The 12,845-nt window shown below is 33.0% G+C and overlaps 1 long non-coding RNA gene across 1 annotated transcript in view; it reads left to right on the plus strand.

The window, feature by feature from the left end:
* LOC132508950 (uncharacterized) overlaps positions 1-12,845 on the plus strand; it is a 41,418-nt gene that overhangs the window by 616 nt on the left and 27,957 nt on the right. Inside the window, exon 2 of the long non-coding RNA XR_009536845.1 lies at positions 4,414-4,488. This is a non-coding gene — a long non-coding RNA (uncharacterized LOC132508950). The remainder of the gene's footprint in view (positions 1-4,413; positions 4,489-12,845) is intronic.

A 12,845-nucleotide genomic window follows, 5' to 3' on the forward strand; every position in this document is an offset into this window, starting at 1 on the left:
AAATAAATGCAAAGATCCTTTTGACAGTGCAGATATATTATACAAGTCTTCATTTTGATTATTACCTTCTTGTCTGGACAATGTCATTGAGCTGTGTTGTGCTTTATTTTGTTTTCTTCCAAGAAAGTTTCCTTGATGCTATAATTCCTCAATTTTAACTGCTTCAATTTGTCTTCATTTGGCATCATATTTTAATGTGTATATTTTTCTGTATACGTTTCTTTTTCCTAACTCTTTTCTCTCAGTATGTTCTGTCATCAAATAGTCATTTGCTTTTATTTTCTTGGCAATGGGTGGTATTTATCTTGGCAGTGGGTATCCTGAGGCTCGCCTTACTCTAGTCTGAACTAGCTGGCCTGAAGGTCTGCTGCAAGGCTGTTATTCCCTGATCTTCCTTATTTTCTTTGTCTTTTTCTTTGAAGAGATTTATTGCACTGTAATAGAGTTGATATTTATTTTGAATAATACATTTAAAAATAATTATGTATTATGATTCTGTTTGTATTAAATTTTTAAACCCCTACTCCTTCCACCCCCAGACAAACTATTATTTAATGATACCTACAACTTAAGCAGATCTTTAAAAAAACAAAAAGGACAAAGAAACACAAAAATCAAGAAAGAGCAGTGGAAAGAGAAAGGAATATGAGGTGTTTGTGGCCAAGCAGATAGTTTCAAAACTATCAGCAAGGTTTTATTTCTTAATCAGGGAGATGTTTCCATGCTGTTCATTTTCATATTAACTCTTTATGCCATTAATCTGCTGTATTGTCAGAAAAGGAAATTCCATGTTTATAACTGACTTCAGACTGGCTTCTGTCTCCTTCATTCTGCTATGTTGCTTAATTTCAGACTGTTATTCAGCAGCTGTGCACAACTATGTACCTACAGTTTGCTAACGTATTAAAAGACTGTTATACCGGGAAATATTTGCTGCCATGAGCTCCTGAGTCCCTTCCCACTGTGTGGGTTGTCCCAGACCCTCTCTCAACATCCCAAGCTTCTTCTAAGTCTAGCACTTAAAGGGTTAATGCTTGACATAATCGAGGGTCTCCATGACCCTGTTCTGGGACTACAACACTGTCTATTCTGATTGATTGCTAAATATTGCTAATCTGGTCATTTATTTTATGGAATATTATTCTGGCTTAAATCTATGTCACCAGCTGTGTCCATGATGCCAAATTTATGGGGCATTTTCTTTCCCCCTCTAGCTTATCCTTTCATTAATGTTTGTTTCAAGTGGCTAACCACTCTGCCTTGAGGCTGTCTGCCTTCTAAGCTTTTATTACAGCACACTTTTCTGGGTTTCCTCCTAAGGCCTGTCAGTACCTTGTCTTTTCCTTGGGCTCCAATTTTTGAGTTTCCTCATGACATACATTAATATTATTAACTATTTATCTGCCATTCATAACATATAATGTCTACATTTCCCTTCATTCATTCATACAGTATTCATGAAAGAAGTATTTATAACTGCACCAGACGCTGAACTAAACAAAATTGTCACTGGCCTTTTTGATCTCAGAGTGTAGTGAGGGAGAAGGGCAGATAAAAATAAAGCTTATAAATAAAAATTGTGAATACTGCTATAAAGGAAAAGATCCAGATTCTGGGAAAGACACTAATGGAAAAGACAATTTTAAATAGAATGATAAATGAAGGACTCAATTTAAAAATTATTATTTAATGCAATGTTTCACCTCATTCATTTATTCCTATATACATATGCCTGACATTTATTGTTATGCTGTACCAAATGCATTCAGATGATCATATCAAGTGTTTTTTTTTTTTAACATTTAAGTAGTCTTTCAACATTGTTTTTAGTTTTTGTTTGTTTCTTCCTGCTTCCCTCCAATACTTGACTTCACTTTGGTCATCATCCACACATCATTCATGACCTAGTAGAACTTTTCATATTTTTCTCTGTGCTTATACAATATCCAAAAGTAGACATACACACACACATATACATATGTCATAGCTTTTAAAAAGGATTATGATATTTTTTTCAATTATCAGACTCTTGTTTTAAAATACCTTGGAAAAATTTCTCTAGCCTAAATGTCATAATTCTAACCTATTCATTTTAATGAATGTATAATATTCTATGGGATGTAAAAATGTCATTCATTTTCCTACTGGCAGGCACTTACTTTCTATTTTTATGAATAAGAAAAAATGGTGTATCAAACATATTTTTAATGAGCTGCAGGTATTTATACTTTTATTTATTTTTATGAGATTTATACACAGAGGTTTTTGATGGATCAACCTATACATATATTTGTGGTTTAAACAGATATTACCTGTGTCCTTTATAAAATAGCTGGAGCTTGACAGAAATCTACTAGTAGAAGAACCTTCTCTGAACATATTTAAGAAAACTCTTTCCTGGCCTTTTCTAGTCTATTTTGTCCCAAGATAATAAGACATCTAGTGTTGTACTACTACAATGTCATTAAAAGAAACTGTATTTACAGGAATGAAATATGGGAACTCTTTCTTTTTATGTCTATGATATTTGCCCACTATATAAACCCCATAATATATTTTTTCTCTAGATAAATTTATTTGGAGTTTCCTTTATCTATAGTTTTGGATGTGACATGCATTCAAATTTCTATGATGAGTATATGTAAGACAGACCATAGATATTGAAGAACAATTTATGTCATTTGAAACTGCCACCAAGGAATAAGAAAAGGTGATAGTGGAAGAAAGATGGAAAAATCAAATGACTTTCCAAAATTTTCTTTATTCTTGTCTTCTTAAGTACTTCAAATCAGAACAAAAACATTTCTTAAAATAATAAAATTCATCTTCCAAACTTTTGGTGGCTAAGAGAAAAGGTCATCTTGTTTTCTAATGCAGATTCCATAGTAGCCAGAATTAAAGAAAATGCATTTTTATGACCTAGACATATGGCAGAGGTTAGAAAATAGATAGGAAGAGATTCTGATTGGTTGGCTAATATTCTAATGAGATAGATTAATCAATGTAAACCACATAGCTCAGTTAAAACTGTCTTTCAAATTGCTAATTTCATTTGCTTCCAGCAGAGAAAATGCCAATCTTTTCCTATGTAGTAAAATCATCTTGTTATAACAACTAAGCAACTCCAAAGTTACAGTTATTGTGGAACATCTGGTAACTACAAGATGTGACTCCTCAGAGAAAACCACATTTCTGGAAAATAAGAACTTGCTCAACCTAGCTGTATTTCATGTTTTGTTATACTCTAGAGTCTGGCTGCCTCATAATACAGTAATCACTTTCCTTCCACACCATAAACGAGACCACAGATGCTACAGTTTGCTATAATTGGAGCAGCTTACCATAAATAAATAATCAAAATAACAATATATGCATAAACTAGGTTGGATTGAAAAGGAATTACAAGATTATTACCTAAATCAATAAGATGATGCCTATCACATTTATTCTTTAAGAAATAGGGAGATAAAGTGAATTCTACTCCTGACCTCATTATTTTTCCAAACTTACTTCAAAATTTATGCCAAAAATGATATTATAAAACATCTGGAGGTAGCAATCGTTTTTATATTATTGTCAGCTGACTAATTTATAATGTGACTTCATGATAATTTAATTGTTTGTGACGTTTCTATTTTGAATAGATGTTAGACATATTCCTCTTGTGGTATCATCTTCTACAACATTTCTTTTTTGTATTGATATGCTCCTAAATTTTAATCAGATTTTATTTTCTTGAGCTGTACATTGCATTGGATAAATAAACTAAATTCTATAATTTGTTTGGTAAATTCTTCTAGAGCTTAAAATTTGTGTTTCTGTGCATTCTTTGACTTATATAACCATGTCGGTTTCTTTTGAAGCATAAGGGCATGGAGAGTAAGACAATAAGCAGTTTGGATATCATGAATCAACAATGAGTTAATTCAATGTGTGTGAGAAAAATACAGTGTGAGAGAATATTTAGGGTGTAGATAATATCTGATTGGTTTAAATCCAAGAGAATCTTTTGAAACAATAACTTGTGAAATCTAAAAAGTTCAAATATTATATGAGAGCTTTTTAAAAATGTAATTATGTAGTAATATTCTGTTTCTCATTATAACAAGATTAACTTTACCCTTGGCTAGAATGCATGAATAGCTTAAATACCATACATTGAAGAAAAGTCCAAGTAGCAATAGGATGGTAATAAAAGTGTCTGTAGGTCCTGTTTTTAATGTTCAATAGTAGTAAACTTATTTTTTCATTTGAGTGTTTGGCCATCAACATACAAACAAGTGTGAGTATGCTTTACACATGTAATTGGTGAAGATTTGGCACCAATATTTAATAGGCAATGCCTTTCTTTTGCATTGGTACTTCTGAGCTTTAAGTTGTGCTAATAATGTGCTTTCCTTATTTTTTCTTTAGGTAAAAGATTTTGAAAGCCTGAATCTTAACAGATGTAAGGCCCATCTTGAATGTGTTCCCAAGGACCTAATAATGGTAAGGACTATTGTGAATGTAACATAGTTAGCTTAGCTTTTCCTCTATTCTCTACTGATTGGTAACTTCAGCAGTGTGGATATATGTTTATACAGAATTGTAATTGAGAGATAAATTTGAATAGCTCTAACTTTTGGTAAAACACTATGCTTGGATGATTTATAAAATACACACAGATTAAAAAGCAATTTTCCACAAAGTCTATCTACTAAGAACTGTTCCCAGAATTGGCACACCTCTACTACTTCCTAATTTATTCTCTACCAAACGATTTATATACTCCAAAAGACAAATGACCAATTGCTCTTTGGGTGTATTCTCAACTGTTCTTTTGTCTTAATATCTGTCTGTGTGGTAAGTAGAAACTAGAACTTATTTATGATATATTTTCCTGTATTTTGACTGTTCAGTAGGTGAATCACACAGTTAAATAACCTTCAAAATAAGGATAGAAAGATAATTTAATCTTCAATATTCCACAGTAAACTCTGGAACAAATTCATGTACTTACATTTTGGTTTTCCAATAATTTGCCCTAATTATTTTTTTCATTTTCAGAATTATGAGTGATCTTATTAAACCCAAATTAAATATTTGAGTATACACAAAATCCACCATACACTCTAATTCAGTTCCAATTAAAATAGTGTTCTTTTTATGCATGGAAGGGAAGAGTGTGTTCATCTTAGTTACTTATCTATTAAGATTTGATCTGTGTCATTAAGACTCCTTCAAAGAAAGAGTTGTAATTCTTTCAAGTGATGAAGCAGATGTTGCATTAAGAGAATGTGAAATTTGTGTCATCATTTTATTGACTCAGAGCCCATGAAGATGCAGCTAGTTATTGTACAGCTCATGAATATCTTCTTTCTGCAGCTATAATAGACTCAAATTAGCAAGGCCAGGATAAAGTAGAACAAGTCATGATCATTTTAAATTAAAACACTCTAAATATTTCTGCACTAAAAACTTCCAACTACAATCTAGTAGAAATATTTTGAGCCTGAAAGGTGACATCAGACTGTGATGAGAGAGTATGGATTAGGTATTGCCTAGTCTCTAGGGCCCAATCTGCCTTTTCTACTATCTGATTAGTACAGACAGGTATTCAAGGAGGGGAAAAATGCAAAGTGAGCTTTATTTAAGTTTTAATGAAATCATTTGCTCCTCCTAGCAGTTTTCTATCATATTAGCAATGTTTCTTCATAATGCATGAATATTAAATTTGTCTAATACTGTACAAAATGATCTTATTAAAAACTCTCATGTTATAACAGTGGGAAAGAGAACTAATGCAATACAGTGCCAATTCAATTTAATGAAAGTTACTGATACAGAAAACCAGCTCATTTTCCCACGTGGGTGTCAAAAATATTTATCGTGCCTCACTTCAAAGATTTTTTCCATTAAAACCAAAAATATTCTAGCCAATTGTATGACAGATTGAAGACTTCAATATAGTCTAAGGAGACAAGCAGATCCAGACTTAACTCTAATTGAAAGGGTAGCTGTTTACTTAATGATCTGAGGAATATGTAAAAGAGAGACAAATCTGGAGAATGAAGAATAATATAAAAGATATTCAATGGAAGAATCATAATGGGAATGGGAAATATTTGGAAATGGAAAATTTTCTATCTTAAGAAATAGGAGAAACGAAACATAAAAATTCCAAAGGTAAATTTGTTTTGTAATTTCACTGAGGATTGGCTGTGAAAATAGAGGTCATGTGTATGTACATGTCTTTATTGCTATGAGGATGTACATTTCTCAACTAGTCCTTACATTTTTTCTTTTTCTATTTCTGTGATTAGTTGGATTGTGTCTGCATAAAACATCCCATGTCTGCCCTTTGCCTCTCACCATTTATTTTGTCTTAAACTGCAAAATTTTTCCTGCTAAATGAAAAAGATCTTGTTTACCTATCAACCAAGCTAAATATCTTTCCTTATTTGAAATTCTGCTGAAAATTTTATCCTTTCCCTCAAACCAGGATAGTTATAGTTTTTACACAAGAATTGATGCACAAAGTATTGACTAGGAAGCCAGTGGATTCTGTATATGTTTGGTTCTTGGTAAAGCATAGGGAAGGAATTAATATAACTTGATTACAAAAATAATATAAAGATTAAAAAAATATTACCTCTAAATACACCAAGGGTGACAAGAGTTTTAGAATTAAATCACACAGCTAAACTAATATATATAGGATAATCATGTATATTATATTGCATCTGTCTCAATTACCGCTGCTGCAGATGTATTAAATATTTTTCAATTTTCTTTACTACATATTAAAAAAAAGTCACCACCTTCCATTTCCCCAGCTTTACATCATATTTTAACTTCCTTTTATTCTTCTGTTTATACCTAAATCTCAGTTTAAATGGTACCTTCTTATGCCATTTTTGAAACCAAGGTTGAATTGTATTCTTAATTATAAATATTCTGTTATGATGGATACCACTTTATTATAGTTTTTTTTTAATTTTTATAGTTTTATAATAAACTATAGTTGTATTATAGTTTTTATGATAGTCTCTCTTTCATTAGAATGCAGTTCTGTGAGATGAGACATTTTTTCCCCTTCTCTAATCAAAAGTATCTGGCAGTGTGTTTGACACATAATACATACTCATTAATTGCTTTGATTTTAATTGTCAACAAGTTTTCATTCAGGCTCTTTATCAACATAAAACTCATTTTTTAACATATCCCTCACTATTTCTTTGTTTGTTTTTTTATTGAAGTATAGTTGATTTACAATGTTGTGTTAGTTTCTTTTGTACAGCAAAGCAATTCAGTTATATCTATATATCAATTTTTTTCGTTATGGTTTATTACAGGATATTAAATAGAGTTCCTTGTGCTATATGATAGGATCTTGTTGTCTATCCATTCTATATATAATAGTTTGCATCTGCTAGTCCCAAACTCCCAATGCAACCTGACCTCATCCCCCTCTCCCTCACTATTTTAAATATCAATATGTTGTGCTAAAATAAAACTGATTATTCTTCTTAAAATTTCTTCTTTACCTTTTTTCGGCTTCTGTTTATCCCATATAATCCCCTTTTAAATATCCTTAATTGATTTCTACATGGCTGGGCTCAAAAGTAAATGGACATATAACCAGTATTCCTATTTAGTTTTACATCTTCATGCATCTTGCAAAATAATTAGTAAGATGGCATGCACATGCGGGCATTAATAAACACCTGCTTATTGAATAAAGGTTTGCTTGGTGTTTGCTTATGGAGATTTGCATTTAATAACACATTTAAAGAAAAAAGAAAAGAGAGCAGCCATTTCAATTGTGTAAATAAATCCCCTATGTAGGGAAGACTGAGTTATTTATTTTAGGTCCAAAACAAACTTGAGAATATGTTAAATCAGGATAAAGACGGTAAAATTTCTACTTTTGACCATATTTTTTTAGAATTGTAATCTTACAATTGACTACTGGTCATATGTGTCTTGTTTTATTTTGTAAGTTTATTGCACCCTTTCTAATGATGAAATAGTGTTTTATTGACAGAAAATGGGTAAACTAAACATTTCATTCACAGGAAGAAAAATTATTCCTTAAATACCTAGTATGATAGGAAAAAATTGTGAAATAATTCCTTAGATGTTAACATAAAAAGTAAAGAAAGTAAATTTAATAGAAAATTTCTATTTTAAGGAAGAGAGGTAACTCTCATCCTTTCTTACCAGGAATTTTCTGTTGAATTGCATTCCTCTTTCCCAATACAAATATTTTTATCCATGTCCCTTTGACTGAGAAAGAGACTAAAATACTGAGGTTACTATGCTTTGGAATACTGAAGAGTGACAGGTTTTACCCAACTGATTTTTTTTTTTTTACATCTTTATTGGAGTATAATTGCTTTACAATGTTGTGTTAGTTTCTGCTGTATAACAAAGTGAATCAGCTATATGTATACATATATCTCCTTACCTCCTCCCTCTTGTGCCTTCCTCCAGCCATCTCTATCCCACCCATTTTGGTGGTCACAAAACAACGGGTTGATCTCCCTGTGCTATGCAGCTGCTTCCCACTAGCTATTTATTTTACATTTAGTAGTGTAAATATGTCAATGCTACTCTCTCACTTTGTCCCAGCTTACCCTTCCCCCGCCCTGTGTCCTCAAGTCCATTCTCTATGTCTGTGTCTTTATTCCTGTCCTGGCGCTAGGTTCATCAGAACTTTTTTTTTTTTTTTTTCAGATTCCATATATATGTGTTAGCATACAGTATTTGTTTTTCTCTTTGTGACTTACTTCACTCTGTATGACAGACTCTAGGTCCATCCACCTAAATACAATTAACTCAATTTCATTTCTTTTTATAGCTGAGTAATATTGAATTGTATATATGTGCCACATCTTCCTTATCCATTCATCTGTCAGTGGGCACTTAGGTTGCTTCCATGACCTGGCTATTGTAAATAGTGCTTCAATGAACATTGTGGTACTGGTCTCTTTTTGAATTACGGTTTTCTCTGGGTATATGCCCAGTAGTAGGATTGCTGGGTCCTATGGTGGTTCTATTTTTAGTTTTTTAAGGAACATCCGTACTGTTCTCCATAGTGGCTGTATCAATTTACATGCCCACCAACAGTGCAAGAGGGTTCCTTTTTCTCCACACCGTCTCCAGCATTTATTGTTTGTAGATTTTTTTTGTTTGCTTTTGTGGTATGTGGGCCTCCCACTGCTGTGGCCGCTCCTGTTGCGGAGCACAGGCACCGGACGCGCAGGCTCAGTGGCCATGGCTCACGGGCGCAGCCGCTCTGCGGCATGCGGGATCCTCCCAGACAGGGGCATGAACCCACATCCCCTGCATCGGCAGGCGGACTTTCAACCACTGCGCCACCAGGGAAGCCCTCGTTTGTAGATTTTTTGATGATGGCCATTCTGACTGTTGTGAGGTGATACCTCATTGTGGTATAGATTTGCATTTCTCTAATTATTAGTGATGTTGAACATCCTTTCATGTGTTTGTTGGAAATCTGTATATCTTTGGGGAAATGTCTATTTAGGTCTTCTACCCATTTTTGGATTAGATTATTCTTTTGTTATTGAGACGCATGAGCTGCTTGTATATTTTGGAGATTAATCCTTTGTAAATTTCTTAGTTTGCAAATATTTTCTCCCATTCTGAGGGTTGTCTTTTCATCTTGTTTATAGTTTCCTTTGCTGTGCAAAAGCTTTTAAATTTCATTAGGTGCCATTTGTTCTTTGTTTGTTTGTTTTTATTTCCATTTCTCTAGGAGGTGGGTCAAAAAGGATCTTGCTGTGATGTATGTCATAGAGTGTTCTGCCTATATTTTCCTCTGAGTTTTATAGCGTCTGACCTTACATTTAGGTCTTTAAACCATTTTGAGTTTATTTTTGTGTATGGTGTTGGGAAGTGTTCTAATTTCATTCTTTTATATGTAGCTGTCCAGTTTCCTAGCACAACTTCTTGAAGAGCTGTCTTTTCTCCAGTGTATGTTCTTGCTTCCTTTATCAAAGATAAGGTGACTCTGTATGTGTGGGTTTATCTCTGGGCTTTCTATCCTGTTCCATTAATCTATAATTCTGTTTTAGTGCCAGTACCATGCTATCTTGATTACTGTAGATTTGTACTATAGTCTGAAGTCAGGGAGCCTGATTCCTCCAGCTCCGTTTTTCTTTCTCAAGATTGCTTTGTCTAATTGCAGTCTTTTGTGGTTTCCAAACAAATTGTGAAATTTTTTATTCTAGTTCTGTTAGAAATGCCATTGGTGGTTTGATAAGGATTGCACTGAAATTGTAGATTGCTTTGGGTAGTATAGTCATTTTCACAATGTTGATTCTTCTAATCCGAGAACATGGTATATCTCTCCATCTATTTGTATCATCTTTAATTTCTTTCATCAGTGTTATAGTTTTCTGCATACAGGTCTTTTACCTACTTAAGTAGGTTTATTCCTAGGTATTTTATTCTTTTTGTTGTGATGGTAAATTGCAGTGTTTCCTTAATTTTTCTCTCAGATTCTTCATCATTAGTATAAAGGAATGCAAGAGATTTCTGTGCATTAATTTTGTATCCTGCTACTTTACCAAATTCATTGATTAGCTCTAGTAGTTTTCTGGTAGCATCTTTAGGATTCTCTATGCATAGTATCATGTCATCTGCAAACAGTGACAGTTTTACATCTTCTTTTCCAATTTGGATTCCTTTTATTTCTTTTTCTTCTTTGATTGTCATGGCCAAAACTTCCAAAACTATGTTGAATAATAATGGTGAGAGCAGACAACTTTGTCTTCTTCCTGATCTTAGAGGAAATGGTTTCAGTTTTTCACCACTGAGAACGATGTGGCCTGTGAGTTTGTCATACTTGGCCTTTATTATGTTGAGGAAAGTTCCCTCTATGCCTACTTTCTGGAGAGTTTTTATCATAAATGGATGTTGAATTTTTTCAAAAGATTTTTTTGCATCTATTTAGATTATCATATGGTTTTTATTCTCCTGTTTGTTAATATGGTGTCTCACATTGATTGATTTGCGTATTTTGAAGAATCCTTACCTTCCTGGGATAAACCTCACTTGATCATACTGTATGATCCTTTTAATGTGCTGTTAGATTCTGTTTGCTAGTATTTTGTTGAGGATTTTTGCATCTATGTTCATCAGTGATATTGGCCTTTTTCTGTGACATCAAGTGTAGTATCTATTCTTATCAATTTAATATCTGCTATGTCCTCAACACAACTGATTTTTAAAATTTTTGGTTATGCTGATTTTTATTGGGACATGTGAAAATGAAAGTAGGAAATATCTCATTCAGTCTCTCAGTGCTTCACCAATTCAAGAGTTTTCTATTATGTTCAGTAGTGCTCATGATAGTCACCACACCTTTTCCCTAGTATGGATACAATTAATCAAAATTTTTATTCAAAAATTCTAAGTTTTCTCCTCTTTGGAAAATATAGACTTCCTCCTTTTTGCTTAAACTAAGCATATATTTCTTTGTTAATCATGAATAAGTCACAGTTTTTTACAGTACAAGGTATACGTACGCTGGCCTCTGACCTCAAACTCTTATAATAATCTGTTTTGCTGGAGGTTAGACAAATAAACAACTTCTATAAAATATGTGCATAAGTTTCATAATATTTATTATATAACTATGCATAGTTTAACATATTGTTATTGTTTCATAAGCATCTTGATGCAATAGCTGTAAAATAATAATATTCTGCTCTAACTTCCTTGAAAGGATGTCTCCTCCTTACTCCTATTTTATCTGTCTACTCTAATCCCACCCATCATATCCTTCAAATTACAAATTTCATCTTACTTAATCGGGAACCCCTTTTTGACTGTTTCAGCCCACTTAATTGAGTTTTGACCTAACAATTGTTGTTATAGGAAAAAAAAAACACATAATCACCAGTTGTGAACAAATGACATGAAACTCTCACAATCTATTTACCCCCTCTACTACTGATGGTAATTTATATTATTTCCATATTCGGCTCTTACAGAAAAGTCACTTTGAATATTTATCACTTGTCTCTTTGGGTGCATGTCTACAATTTTTCTCTATTATAAATGTCCAGCAGATGAAGCATTAGAAAACTGAGCATGTGCAATCATAATAGGTTATAGTAACAAATTTTCTAAAATAATACCAGTTTATACTCTCACACAGAGTGTAGATTTCCAGATGTTTTACTTTTCAGAATTTTACTCTTTACAAATTGAGTGGATGTTTTTATGCATTTTACTGATTACTGATAATAATACTGAGCATTTATTTTTGTTCAACTATTATTTAATCTTTCCATAAAGTTTTATAGTACTATCCGGAAAGGTCTTGTACTCCTTTTGGTTCTTGTTTCAATTTGGCTTCAAACAGGATACAGTATTCTAGCTATTTCAAAAATGAATAGATTTAACATAGGAAATTAGATATTTACAAAATTATCTGATAGGATGTAGGAGTAAAATTTCAGACAGGCGATCACTGCAACTGTGCTTCAGGATGTCAGGAAGTTACTGCTGCTGCTGTCAAAGAAAAATTATATTGGAAAAGTGTTGTAATAAATTTCTAGGCCCAAGATGGAGCTGTTCCTGCCTGGGGTGCCATGTCAGCACACTTAGATAACTTTCATGCATCTGTAATTGCTGTCCTTGATCAGAAACACAGTTTATCCAGCCAGCCAATCCCAAAATGCCAAGCCAACTCTGTGCTTTATACTTCTTTATTCTTTATTTTTATCTTTTTTGTTTGTTTTTGTGGTACACGGGCCTCTCACTGTTGTGGCTTCTCCCGTTGCGGAGCACAGGCTCTGGATGTGCAGGCTCAGCAGCCATGGCTCACAGGC

Source organism: Lagenorhynchus albirostris, chromosome 18 (genome assembly GCF_949774975.1).
Source record: "Lagenorhynchus albirostris chromosome 18, mLagAlb1.1, whole genome shotgun sequence".
Classification (NCBI taxonomy): domain Eukaryota; kingdom Metazoa; phylum Chordata; class Mammalia; order Artiodactyla; family Delphinidae; genus Lagenorhynchus; species Lagenorhynchus albirostris.